Source organism: Mobula hypostoma, chromosome 10 (assembly GCF_963921235.1).
Source record: "Mobula hypostoma chromosome 10, sMobHyp1.1, whole genome shotgun sequence".
Classification (NCBI taxonomy): domain Eukaryota; kingdom Metazoa; phylum Chordata; class Chondrichthyes; order Myliobatiformes; family Myliobatidae; genus Mobula; species Mobula hypostoma.
The window spans coordinates 105540988-105554660 of record NC_086106.1 but is presented as its reverse complement, the minus strand read 5'-3'; the positions used below and the strand labels follow the sequence as shown (position 1 = coordinate 105554660).

The window sequence follows — 13673 nt, the reverse complement described above, 5'->3', positions numbered from 1 at the left end:
AGAACGTGAACACAGCGCAGCACACCACACAAACCAATCTTCTGTCCGTGGACTCACTTTACACCGCACGCTGTTGGAGCAGTGCTGCCAGGATAATCAAGGACACGACCCACCCAGCCAACACACCTTTCGTCCCTCTTCCCTCTGGGAGAAGGCTCAGGAGCTTGAAGACTCGTACGGCCAGATTTGGGAACAACTTCTTTCCAACTGTGATAAGACTGCTGAATGGATCCTGACCTGGATCTGGGCCGTACCCTCCAAATATCCGGACCTGCCTCCCAGTTTTTTTTTGCACTACCTTACTTTCCATTTTTCTATTTTCTATTTATGATTTATAATTAAAATTTTTATATTTACTAATTTTTATTATTTTTAATATTTTAATATTTAATATTTGTAATCCAGGGAGCGGGAAGCACAGAATCAAATATCGTTGTGATTATTGTATGTTCTAGTATCAATTGTTTGGCGACAATATAAGTATAAAGTATACAAATCTTGTCCTCTTACTCAAGGAAAGATATACTTACCATGAAGATTTATTAGATTGATTTCTGGGATGGAGGGGTATCCTATGAGAAGATGTTAAGCAGACTGAAATAGTCCTATGTTATCTTACGCTTCAGAATTTCTGAGACCCACCATTCCATGGATGTTGTGTCCCAGCTGTCTACATAATATACAGGCCAGTATGCAAGCAAACCAGGGCAGTACGATATGGAGAGCAAGCTGTTGCCCATGCAGCAGGCCTGTCCTCACCACGCAGCTGATGAATCCAAAGGAATGGCAGAGACCGATACAGTTTGGCATCGCAACAGTTGCCAGTCAGCATTGAACTCAACATAGGACTGCCTTAGGGATTCCAGCTCTGGATTTTTCCTTGGAATTTACTCCCAAAGCCTTTACTGTGAATGAGTGTATCTGCAAGGCAGTGGAAGTTTGAGATCAGAGTTTCCCTTCACCTAGATGAGCCACCAGCATGGTTGACGAGCCCCATCTGCCCAAAGTGACCGGTTTTAAGGTGCCTGTAACCTGTTTTTGCCCCTTCCCCTCTCAGTGGAAATGGTTCCACTGGGATTAGTAGCTAAGCCGCGTGTTAAGGGCAGGAGCTGAACTTGGTTGTCAGAAGCTATAGCCGGGGGAGGTAGTGGGGATCAGCTCGCACTACCTATTTAATGCTCCCGAATGACGTGCATCTCAAATAGCTTCTGAAAACCAAGCCCCTGGCTACAACAACCTTAAAGAGCCATTAAACTGAAAAAAATCAAATATTCAGAAATATAGAAATTCAAATAACCCTTGAGAATTAATTAATATTTGTAAAATTCTCAGTGATTAGTAGTGTAAAACAGTAGAACCTGGGGTACAAGATCAATCATGATCTTTCTCAGAGGAACAAAGGACAGAATGATTCTATTTCTTACAGAAACATCCTCTCATGTTTCACCTCCATTGTCCTTCACAATGGATCGGCTTTATGCTGCATAGATGGGCTCTGGCTTGCTAGATTATTTCTAATAGTGATTTCTCTTTATTATTCCATCCTTTTGTTCTTCACATATAAACTGCACTTGGTGACGGCTTCAGCACATGTGGGTCATCTTCTACATGAAACCAGTAAGTCCCAGCTCTATGTTGCCCCTGCCTCCACTGCATCGATAATGTCACTTGTTTGTCCAACATCCAGTCCTGGATAAGGCACTGGGAAGATTGATCTTCACAGGTGGTCCAAAGGCTCCAGACTCTTATTACCAATTCCATTCCTATCTCAGCCAATTCAGACTGGAACTATAATATTCACTGTCTTTGATTTTAATTTGATCCTAATTTGAAGTTCCAACTTCAGATCCTTTCCATTCTAACCATTGCCTACTTTCACATTTCACTGTTTTCGACCGCTCTGCCTATGATGGTTCATCAATATGAAACTTGTTATTTCTGCTTCATTGTGTTCAGTTCTCTTCTGACCAATCTCCTATACTTCCTCTGTAAACAACAGCTCACTGAAAGCTCCATTTGTGACTAGTCTATTCTACAACGTCTTCAGAGACATGCACACCTGAGTAAAACCAGACAAACCTCTTAGAACAATAATAATTTACTCATAGAGTTGTATAATAATAGCTCATGGAAACAGGTCCTTTGGCCCAAGTCATCCCTGCTTACTGTAATGAACTACTCTCCATAAATGATTGTAGCTCAATGCCAGGGAGCCTTTAAGTCTTTGCAACACATTCTGAGTCTTGTTAACGTGCTGGAGGAATTCAGCAGGTTGGGCAGCATCCGTGGAAACGATCAGTCAACGTTTCGGGCTGAGACCCTTCGTCAGGACTCAACCCAAAAGGGTCTCGGCCCAAAACGTTGACTGATTGTTTCCACGGATGCTGCCCGACCTGCTGAGTTCCTCCAGCGTGTTGTGAGTGTTGTTTTGACCCCAGCATCTGCAGAGTATTTTGTGTCTCTTGAGTCCTGTTGTTCTTCATATAATCTTTCCCAGACCTCAAGTTGTATTCCATATAATTCTTCCCTCAAGTTGTGTGAAATTTGCTCTAAAACCTTTGTTATTCTCTGTATAACACACCACCAGGCATCTGGTATTCTTTATGCAACTCATTCCCATTTATGTGAAAGCTTATTTGTGAACAAGGAAATGCAGATCCTTAGTAACACTGAGGCATAATTTAAGCAATTGCTTATATTTATAGCTTGTGGTAATGGTTTGGATATAAAACAACATAAGGTTTTAGTTTAAATTTCTTGAATTTGGAAAGAAGCCTTTATTCTATTCTTAGTGAACTAAATTACAAATTAAGGTCATTTATCCAAAATCTGACCACTTAGACATCTACTAGCTCTTATTATGTCCAACTCTGAATTTATTTTGAAACACTCCAAAAAAGACTTGTATTTATGTAGCATCTTTCCTGTCCTTTTCTGCATGTTCTATATACAATCAATAACCACTTTATTAGGTATCTCCTATACCTAAAGTAAGTGGCCACTGAGCGTACATTTGTGGTTTTCTGCTCATATAGGTTCGATGTGTTGTGTGCATTCAGAGACGCTCCTCTGCACACCACTGTTGTAATGTGTGACTATTTGAGTTACTATCGCCTTCCTGTCAGTATGAGCACAACTGGCTGTTCTCCTCTGACCTCCTTAACAAGCTGTTTTTGAAAATTGCCACTCATGGGATGTTTTTTGCTTTTCTGCACCATTCTCTATAAACTGCAGAGACTGTTGTGTGTGTGTGTGTATATATAAAAAAATCCCAGATCAGCAGTTTCTGAGATACTCAGACCACCCATCGAGCACCAATAATCTTTCCACAGACAATGTCACTTAGATTGCATTTCTTCCCATTCCAATGTTTAGTTTGAACAGCTGAACCTCTTGACCATGTCTGAACGCTTTTACGCATTGAATTACCGCCACATGATTGGCTGATTGGATATTTGCATTAATGAGCGGGTGTATCTAATAAAGTGGTCACTGAGTGCAGTTCACAAAAAAAAGTTAATCTCAAGTTTAGTCGTGTATAAAACACAGCAGCAAATTAAAGCACAGCAAGATCACATATACATCAATATAATAAATAATATATATTTTTGAAATATTATTTGGCTGATAACAATTGGCTAGGATATTGATGATTATTTTGCTGTTTTTCAAGTTAGTGCTATTTGCTTCACTAGGACAGTTGACAAAGTTTCAATTTACAGTACTGTGCAAACGTCCTAGGCACTAATATACACACACACACACACACACACACACACACACATACCACACACACACACACACACATACAAGCACGAGGAATTCTCGGACAAAGGGTCCCGGCCTGAAATGTCGACTGTACCTCTTCCTAGAGATGCTGCCTGGCCAACTGCGTTCACCAGCAACTGTGTTGTGTGTGTGTGTGTGTGCGCCTAAGACGTTTGCACAGTACTGTAAATCTGGTTGGAGCAAAGGATGTTGGGAATGGCAAGGGTAGAGTGCCCTGGGAGGGGTGAGGGACAGGTGGCAGAGAAGGAGTGCCAGGGGTGGGGGAGGGGTGTTTGATGCGGGTGCAGACACACCTAGCCCTGAGACACCAGGCAAGTTCCTTTTATTCCAAATAATTGGTATATTGATCATTACAGAATGTCCCTCTGGTTCTTTCTGGTCCCTCTCCTCTCCTTTCCCACTTTCCCAACCGTAATTCCCCTCTCCCTCCCCTATTCCCACTCTCAATCCACAATAGAAACCCATATCAGAATCAGGTTTATCATCACTCATGTATGTCATGAAATTACTACAGTACTGTGCAAAAGTTGTAGGTACCCCAGCTATACTGTATATACTGCATGTGCACAAGACTTTTGCACAGTACTGTATTTTTTATCTCAAGGGAAGCACCTCTGACGGTGCAGCACACCCTCCGTGAAGGACTAGATTGTCAATTCAGATTATATGTGCTCGAACCATTGGCTATAATTGCCGGACAATTTAATTTAATGCACCAAATAATTCCCTCATAATCGCTTTGATGTCTTTACTTGTCATATAGCAAACTTAATTCAATAACTAGATGACATTGAGATAAGAAGATGGTTTGTACTTCGTGTTTGCTTTGTCACTGCTGTAGTGAAAATTTAGAGCCTTCTCACATTAATCTTCAGTGGAATTTTCTATTTATTGAGTTGTGATGACAAGACTGAAATGTTAACTATTTTCCCTGTCGGAACTGATGATCATTTCCACTATTTTTTATTCTGTTTTCTATTTCACTACCTAGTTGGAAAAGATCCTGCAACAATATACACAAAATGTTGGAAGAACTCAGCAAGTCAGGCAGCATCTACAGTGCTCATAAAAAGTATTCATCCCCTTTAGAAGTTTTCATGTTTTATTGTTGCACAGCGTTGAGTCACAGTGGATTTAATTTGGATTTTTTTGATACTGATCAACTGAAAAAAGACACTTTTGTGCCAAAGTAAAAACAGATCTCTACAAAGTGATCAAAATTCATTATAAATATAACAAACAAAATAACTGATTGCATAAGTATTCACCCCCTTCAAGTCTTCTTTACAAAAATGCTCAAGCTCTGTCAGATTGCACGGGGATTGTGAGTGAACAGCCCTTTTTCAAGTACAGCCACAGATTCTCAATTGGATTGAGGTCTGCACCCTTGACTTAGCCACTCCCGGACATTAATGTTGTTGTTTTTAAGCCATTCCTGTGTAGCTTTGACTTTATGCTTGGGGTCATTGTCTTGCTGGAAAACAAATCTTCTCCCAAGACAGTTTTCTTGCAGACTACATCAGATTTTCCTCCAGGATTTCCCTGCATTTTGCTGCATTCCTTTTACCCTCTTCCTTCACAAGCCTTCCAGGGCTGCTGCAGTGAAGCATCCCCACAGCATGATGCAGCCACCACCATGCTTCACGGTAGGGATGGTGTGTTTTTGATGATGTGCGGTATTTGTCTTATGCCAAACATAGTGTTTAGTTTGATGACCAAAAAGCTCAATTTTGGTTTCAGCAAAGGATAGAACCTTCTTCCAGCTGACTTCAGAATCTTCCACATGCCTTCTGGCAAACTCCAGCCAAGATTTCATAAGAGATTTTTTTCAACAGTGGCTTTCTCTTTGCCACTCTCCCAGAAAGCTGTGACTGGTGAAGCACTCGGGCATCAGTTGTTGCAAGTGCAGCCTCTCCCATTTTATCTACTGAAGCTTGTCACTCCTCCAGAGTTGTCATAGGTCTTGGCCTCTCTCATTAGTCCCCTTGCATGGTCAAGTCACACAGTTTTTGAGGACAATCTGCTCTAGGCAGATTTACAGCTGTGCCCTGTTCTTTCCATTTCTTGATGATTGACTTAACTGTACTCCAAGGGATATTTAGTGACTCGGAAATTTTCTTGTATCCATCTCCTGACTTGTGCTTTTCAATACCTTTTTGCAGAGTTGCTTGGAGTGTTCTTTTGTTTTCATGGTGTAGTTTTTGCCAGATACTGATTCACCAGCAGTTGGACCTTCCAGATACAGGTGTATTTTTTTTTACTAAAATCAGTTGAAACTCCTTGACTGAACACAGGTCTTCAAAAACAAATCTCCATTTAAATAATTATGTGACTTATAAGCCAATTGGCTGCACCAGTGATGATTTGGTGTATCATATTAAAGGGGTGGGGAATGAATACTTATGCAATCAATTATTTACTGACTTATATTTCTAGTTAATTTAGATCACTTTGTAGAGATTTGTTTTCACTTTGACACCAGAGTCAGTTGATCAGTGTCAAAAAAGCCAAATTAAATCCACTGTGATTCCATGTTGTAAAACAATAAAACATGAAAACTTCCAAAGGGGGTGAATGTGTTTTGCAAGCATTGAATGCAGGGGAATAAATCAGATGAAGGGTATCTGCCTGAAATGTTGACTGTTTATTTTCCTCCATAGATATTGCCTGACTTGCCAAGTTCCTCCTGCTCATCTTCCACTACCTGTATTTTTATGTAGGTTATTTATGCTGGTCTTGACGAGGTCTTAACTATTTTTAATATCTCACTTATTTTTAAATAGCGGCAATCTTCAAAGTAGTCCTGTCAGCCTTTCCTCTTTTATTTTGGTCACCTAATAAATGATAGGCTAAAGCCCTAATTTTGGGATCTGAGCACTAACTTAGTTTTGGTCTTAAGTACAGTAGTGAGGGAGCACCACAAAATGGGTTTAGCTGTTTTGGTGAAACCCACTTATTTAGACCCAGTCTGCCCTCTAGAAGTCTGTCCTGATAAATACTAATCTTCAACCAATATTCAAACAGTTACTTTATATTTGTTGTAGGAGCTTACTAGGTACAAATTTATTTTGACAGTTCCTACTTGCAATGATTATACTTTAATATTACTTATCCAGCTGTAAGACACTTTGGGTCATTTTGGGGTGTGAAAGGTGCTATATAATACCAGTCCTTTTACTCCTTTATTTCTTTGTATCAGTAATAGAATCCATTTCATCATGTGTTGTACATACATGATTTTTGATCATTATTCTATTGTCATTTTAAATGGAGAATGTAATCTTGATCCTGTCCTATGAATAACTGTTCATAGGTGAGAGTGTATTGACATTGTTGGTCACACTGTGTCAGCAAAACATCATTAACCATGTTTTATGGAGCAAGTTAATATTATCAGAGAGATGCAAGAGATTAGCAAGATGGCACCAGAGCATATCAACTGGTTTTGCAAACTGCTCCATACACATTCACTCATTACTTCTATTATAATCATTCTACTCTTTTAAATCTAAACTCTATTTCTAAGAACTACCACACACCTTATTCTGCATTGTTATAAAGAATATTAAATGGTTCCCTTGTACAATAAGATGGACTTTTGACCTCAGAATCTGCCTTGTTATGATCTATTGTTTACCTGCACTGCACTTTCTTTGTGCCTTTCGCACTTTATTCTGCAATGTTATTCTTTTACCGTGTTCTACTTCAATGCAGTGTGTAATGCGTTGATCTGTATAAACAGTATGCAAGATGAGCTTTTCATTGTACCTTGGCACATGTGACAAAACCAATGCCAATACCAATTATAGATGCTGGAACTTAGAGCAAAAAAATGAGCTGCTGGAGGAACTTAGTAGGTGAGGCAGCATCTGTGGAGGCAAAGGATAGTCAACAACTCAGATCGAGACTTTGCATCAGGACTGAGTGTTTCAAGTAGACACTTCCTCCAATATAGCCTTGATGACTACGGTATATTGAATAGCCTCAAATTCCTCCTCACTTGGATCCGTCTATTGCTTGCTTGCTCCTGCCTAGTCCCTCAGTAGGGGTGAGACTGGAGCAGGTAAGTGATTGGTAGATCCAGGTGAGAAGGGATTGATGGCCAGATAGAAGTTTGTAGGGACGGAAGGATGAGAGGTAGCAGTAGAGGTTAGAATGTAATAGCAGAGACAGCGAAGGGCAGCAGATTCTGGAATCTGAGGAGAAAAGAATATTTTTGGATGCACTCTGTTATATTTGAATGGATTATTGCTCGATCTGAAATGGTACTGAGCTACACACTTGGGGTGAGTCATGTGCCATCTCCAGTGTCTTCTAATTTAGGTGGAGTAGTGACAGCAACCATAGCTTTGCTCAGGCTACTAGTGACTCTGGACCAGATAAATTGACCTGGATTTCAAAATATGGTCTTTCGTGTCATCTTCTGTGTGCCTGAGTGTTCCTGAAAATAAGTTGCATTTAACAGCCTGTTCTCATGCCATGGTAAGCTATCATGGAATCTCTCACTGTCAAAAATAACCAATGAAAAGATAGGGAGGTGCATAAGGAATTAAGGCAATTGTGGAAATAGGAAAACAAATTTAAAAATAATTGTGTTATATTCATCGTGGCTATCCCTTGAGGTCGAGGATGACGGTCTTTGTTCTGTTGATCTACTTATGGGCTCTCGAGTGGCTTATGAGTCCAATCTTGGCTTTGAAAGTTCTTCTGCATTCGGGACAGGTAGTTCCAGATGGCAGATCAGGCTTTGGTTGTTGCTGCCTCTCTTCCCATTTTCTTCTCTTTTCTTCTAATTCTGCACATCTGTTGGCTTCGAAAGTTGCTGTTCCTTCTCAGATGATGGCTTGCCAGAGTTTCCTGTCCTTGGCATTGGTTTCCCAATTGTTGATATTGATGTTACATTTCTTCATGTTGGTCTTTAAGACATCTTTGAACCTCTTCTGTTGTCCGCCTCTTTTACGTTTGCCTTCTTTAAGCTGGAAGTAGAAGATTTGTTTCGGCAGACATTCGTCTTTCATCTGAACAACATGACTGCTCCATCTTAGTTGGTTTTTGATGACGTAGGCTTCAATGCTTATTGTTTTTGCTTCATTTAGCACACTGACATTGGTTCTTCTATCTTCCCAGCTGATATTTAAGATGTTTCGAAGACAGCGTTGATGGAACTTTTCAAGTGCCTTCAGCTGTCGTCGATATGTTGTCCAGGTTTCTGATGCATACAGGAGCATTGGGATTACCACTGCTTTGTACACTAACATTTTGGTGTCTGTTCGGATGTCACGATCATGAAAGACTTGTTTGGAGACTTCCAAAAGCTGTTCCAGCGCATTTAAGATGATGTTGGATCTTGTCATTACAGCAAACCTGTACTGATACTCTGCAGGCTGCTCCAAGCAAACCTCAGAATTACCACAAGTTTTACTGATATCACCCAGCCTAATCACATTTCATATCCTTACAGTCAGCAAATCTTTCATAATCTTCATATCCACAATTTGAAGATCTCAATCGGTGTGTTATCTTTCTAGATTATTTACCTAACTCATTTGGAGGGGAATACACAGTCAATGTTTTGGGCCTGAAGTATTCACCAGTTCCTTTAGCAGTGGGATAATCTCCTTTCCAAGTACAGCCTCAGACTGAAGCTGGCAATTCATGCCCACGCCATACTTGATCAGGGGTCCTGATCTCATATCTTACTCATCACAGAGGCTTCCATCTCCATGACATCATCAGACCTTTCCCCATCTCAGCCAATGAAGTACATGTGATTTGTCACTTTGCCTGCTCCTATTTCCTTGCATGTAAACTTCAGTTTTCCCAGAGCCTTGCTGCTCATGGTAAGCTCAATTCACTCAATCATCACTCCCATCCTTCTGAGCTAAATTCTTCCTGCAGCTTGGCAATTCAAAGCAAAAATATTGCCTTGTCGTTGTCACTCTATGGTCTAACCCACTTCATAGCTCTTTAACATCCTGCAGATCAATATGAATGAAATTGATAACATGCAATGAATTTGGTGCTTTTCTGATTCAGTCAGTTGGGTGTCCTCACAACTGATAGCTCCCAATTATCAGCTCTGAATGAGAAACATACAACTTCATACCTCATGCTAATGAATACCATATGCACAACCAATGTGCACAATTTGTCTTCTTTTGCACATTGGCTGTTTGCCAGTCTTAGCTTATGTATAATGTTTCATAAATTCAATTACATTGTGAGAAAATGAATCTCAAGTACATACTTTGATATAAATTTATTTTGACTTTGACTTGACTTTGGCTAACAGGCAGAGAATTTCAATGGTACCTCATTTGTATTAGTCTTCTATGGATTTTGCTGTCAGGACCTTGGTGGAATTAACTATATGATAGTTTACATTTGTTCATTTAAATGTTTTCCACTTAATTTAAAAAAATAGCTACATATCAGATCTGGAAGATATAGCAGGGTTTCTCAATGTTCACAGCAAGCATTCCTATTACTGCTATGCCCCAATTCATATTTGAATTCCCAGACTGACATGCATGCCTCTCCTGCCATGATAAGGCCAAACTCAGATTGGAGGAGCAACACCTCATATTCTGCTCAGGTAGCTTCCAACCTGATGGAATTAACTTCAATCTGATTGAATTCTGCTCATTTCTCTGCCCTCCCTCCTTCTCTCTTTTTTCCCATTATTCATTCTGTTTACCCTCCTACTCCTTGTGTTCTCCTCCACCGCACTCATAATCTGCCTATCACCTCCCTCTGGTTCCCCTGCTCTTTCCCTTTATTTCAAGGTCCATTGTCCTCTCCTGTCAGATTTCTCCTTCTTCAGCCCTTTACCTCTTCCATCTATCCCCTTCCTGCATTTTACTTCATTCCTCACCTCCCCACCATCCTACCTTCCTCCTCGCCTGGTCTCATCTGTCACCTGCTGGCTTATCCTCCTGACCCTCCCACCAACTTCTTATTCTGGCTTCTGCCCCCTTGCTTTCCAATCCTGATGAAGGGTCTCGACTGTTTTTCTCCCTCCATAGATCTCCATGAATCATTCTTGTAAGTAACTTCATAAAGTTGGCAATTCACTAGTGATTGTTCATTCAAAGTTTTGTGCCATGAGCTCATGCTCATTAAAATCTGGCTCTAATTTTCTTGCTTGTGATGGGGCTCTGGGAGAAATCTCTGACCCTCAGTTGTAGAAAGAGACCTGGTTTGAGACCTTATAGAAAGACATGGCTTCCCTGAGGGCAGCAAAGTGGCACAGCCACCGACCCACAGCGCTAGAGACCCAGGTTCAAAGGTTTTAGATTAATTTGCCACTATAAATTGTCCCAAGAATGCAGATGTGATAGATTCTGGGGATAATTCATGAGTATGAGGGGTGGATAAAAGAAAAATAGGATTGACCTCACTCTGCTGAAGAGCCTGTTTCCATGCTATGTGTCTCTATGACTGTATTAATGTAAATGGGCGTTTGACTGTCATCATGGATTTGATGGGCCGAAGGGCCATTTTGTGCTGTCCGACTCGATGACAATATCTCATTAGACATTGACTGCATGTAGGGGATAGAGTGGTTTGGATTCTAATGGTATCTGCCCTTTGAAAGGTGAGTGTAACTTCTGTGAAATGGGGGGGGGGGGGGAAGCAGATGTTCGCTCTTTGCTTTTCTTTATTTAATTCCCTTTGAGAAGACCCGCAGTTCTCGACGTGATTTTATCACAGTGCACCTTTTGCTCTCTGTGACTGAGCTGCAGTCAGAGCTCAGCCCTCCCTGGATCAGGACATCTGCAGACATGGGGCTTTTGAAGCTGACCTTGTCCCACTGGGCACCAGAAACTTTCCCATGTTACCCATAATCATCTGCATTTTCACTATCCCATCAGACCTGTTTTCCAAAGTGAATGAAATGCCTGTTAATAATATGCCAGACTTACAAAGCCACGGTCTGAATCTCAGTCCTGTTATCAGTGGTTGCTGCCTTTTCCTTTTTCCTGCTTTCGTAGAAACAGAAAATAGCCGTGGAGTTGTACAACATGGTAATGAGTCCTTTGGCTCAATTTGTCTGTGCTGAGCTAATAGTCTATCCTGGTCCCATTCACCTGTGGCCCAAATTCCTCAAGGGTTCCAACCTTTTTTATGTCATGGACCCTTCCCATTAATCAAAGGGTCCGTGGACGCGCAGTTGGGAAACCCCTGCATCTAAACCTCCTTGTCCTGGTGTAAATGTCTTCTAAGCATTCTAACTGTACTTGTCTTTACAGTTTCCTTTGGCACCACGTCTTGTGTAAAAATGTTTCCCCTCAGGTCCTTTTAAGGTGAGAGGGGAATGATTTAAAAAGTACGACCTCGAACTTCGGACACCCTCACACGGAAAAAGACTGACCATTCACTTTAATCCGTCATGTGCTCCTTTATGCATTTTTCAATATGTATAAGGTTACCCTTCAGCGCCGCATACAAAGGGAAATGGAAATGGCCAAACTGAAGAGGAAGAGGAAAGCAGCTGTGACAAAGGAAAAAGGAGAGAAACTGGGTAATTTCGGGAAGAGCAAAATACTGTGGAAGCTGCAGGTGGTGCTACACGATTGAAAAGTGTCATTTAACCACTGGCTAGATGTGCACACGTTGACGTGGTTCACTGTGCTTGAAGATCAGACTCTAACAGGCAGCGGTGAGACACTGTCGGCTCTGGTTTACAGTCAAATTCATGTTCCAGGAATTAAACCATAAAACCACAAGACACGGGAGCAGAATTTGGCTCATCGAGTCTGCTCCGCCATTCAATCATGGCTGATCCTTTTTTTCCCCCATCTACTCCCCAGTTCCCGGCCTTCTCCCCGTAGCCGTTGATGCCGCGTCCAATCAAGAACCTATCAATCTCTGCCTTAAATACACCCAACGACCTGGCCTCCACAGCTGTACGTGGCAACAAATTCCACAAATTCACCACCATCTGGCTAAAGAAATTTCTCCGCATCTCTGATTTGAAAGGGCACCCCTCTATCGTGAGGCTGTGCCCTCTTGTCCTAGACTCTCCCACCATGGGAAACACCCTTTCCACATCTACTCTGTCTACGCCTTTCAACAGTCGAAAGGTTTCAATGAGATCCCCCATCATCCTTCTAAGTTCCAGCGTACAGAGCCCGAGCGGCGTGGTTTTCCTCCTCGCAGTGGAAGTATAATCAGCTTTGTCTCATAAACCGCGGCGGCGAGGGAAATATTTTCCAAACTCTAGCACAATTCTAGGACCCTTGTTCCCACGCAATAGTTTTAAGATCTTATTGGTAATATTGTTAGATAAATTACTCCAATAAACTAATAAACTCAGTGTAAAGATATTCTGTTGTAACTTTTTGTTTAGAAACAAGGCGCATTTTCCTTAAAATGCTAGAGTTGGCTTCTCGTCAAACTCTACATGTAAAAAAAACTTCTTCGTCTCATACTGTGAGCAGAATGATTATCAACAAGTATTTCAAACGGCCAAACCATCACAATTACCTGACTGCCAGGAGATTACATCAATCAGAGCAGCTCCCAGACTGTGTGCCTCGGCAGACTCCTCTCACGGGTACTCCTAGACCTTTTGCCTGGCCGCTATAGAATCATTTTTCGAACCTTGTTGATCCTCTGCCCGTGAACATCAAGAAAATAAAACCGCAAAATAAAACAAAGATCTTTTTAGATGGTGCCTGAAACTGGCCCGAACTGAGGGAAACCACTTTCGCATGTGATCTCTATCCTTAGTTTAGTTCATACACAGTGTAGTCTTGAGTCCCACTGCCCGATAACTCCGTATTTGAATGAATTCTTGACTGTGAAGTTGGACAAGGATGAGTGACGGTACCACTAACCAATGACACCTCCGCACAGCTCCAGACCCGTTCTAAAAATAA

General features: G+C 41.3%; 1 protein-coding gene across 1 annotated transcript in view; it reads right to left on the bottom strand.

Moving 5' to 3' along the window:
* The window catches only part of LOC134353091 (gap junction alpha-3 protein-like), a 29582-nt gene extending 16173 nt beyond the window's left edge, over positions 1 to 13409 (bottom strand). Inside the window, exon 1 of the mRNA XM_063060984.1 lies at positions 13279 to 13409. The gene's annotated coding sequence lies outside the window, so the exon portion shown is untranslated. The remainder of the gene's footprint in view (positions 1 to 13278) is intronic.
* Between the last annotated feature and the right edge of the window lie 264 nt (positions 13410 to 13673).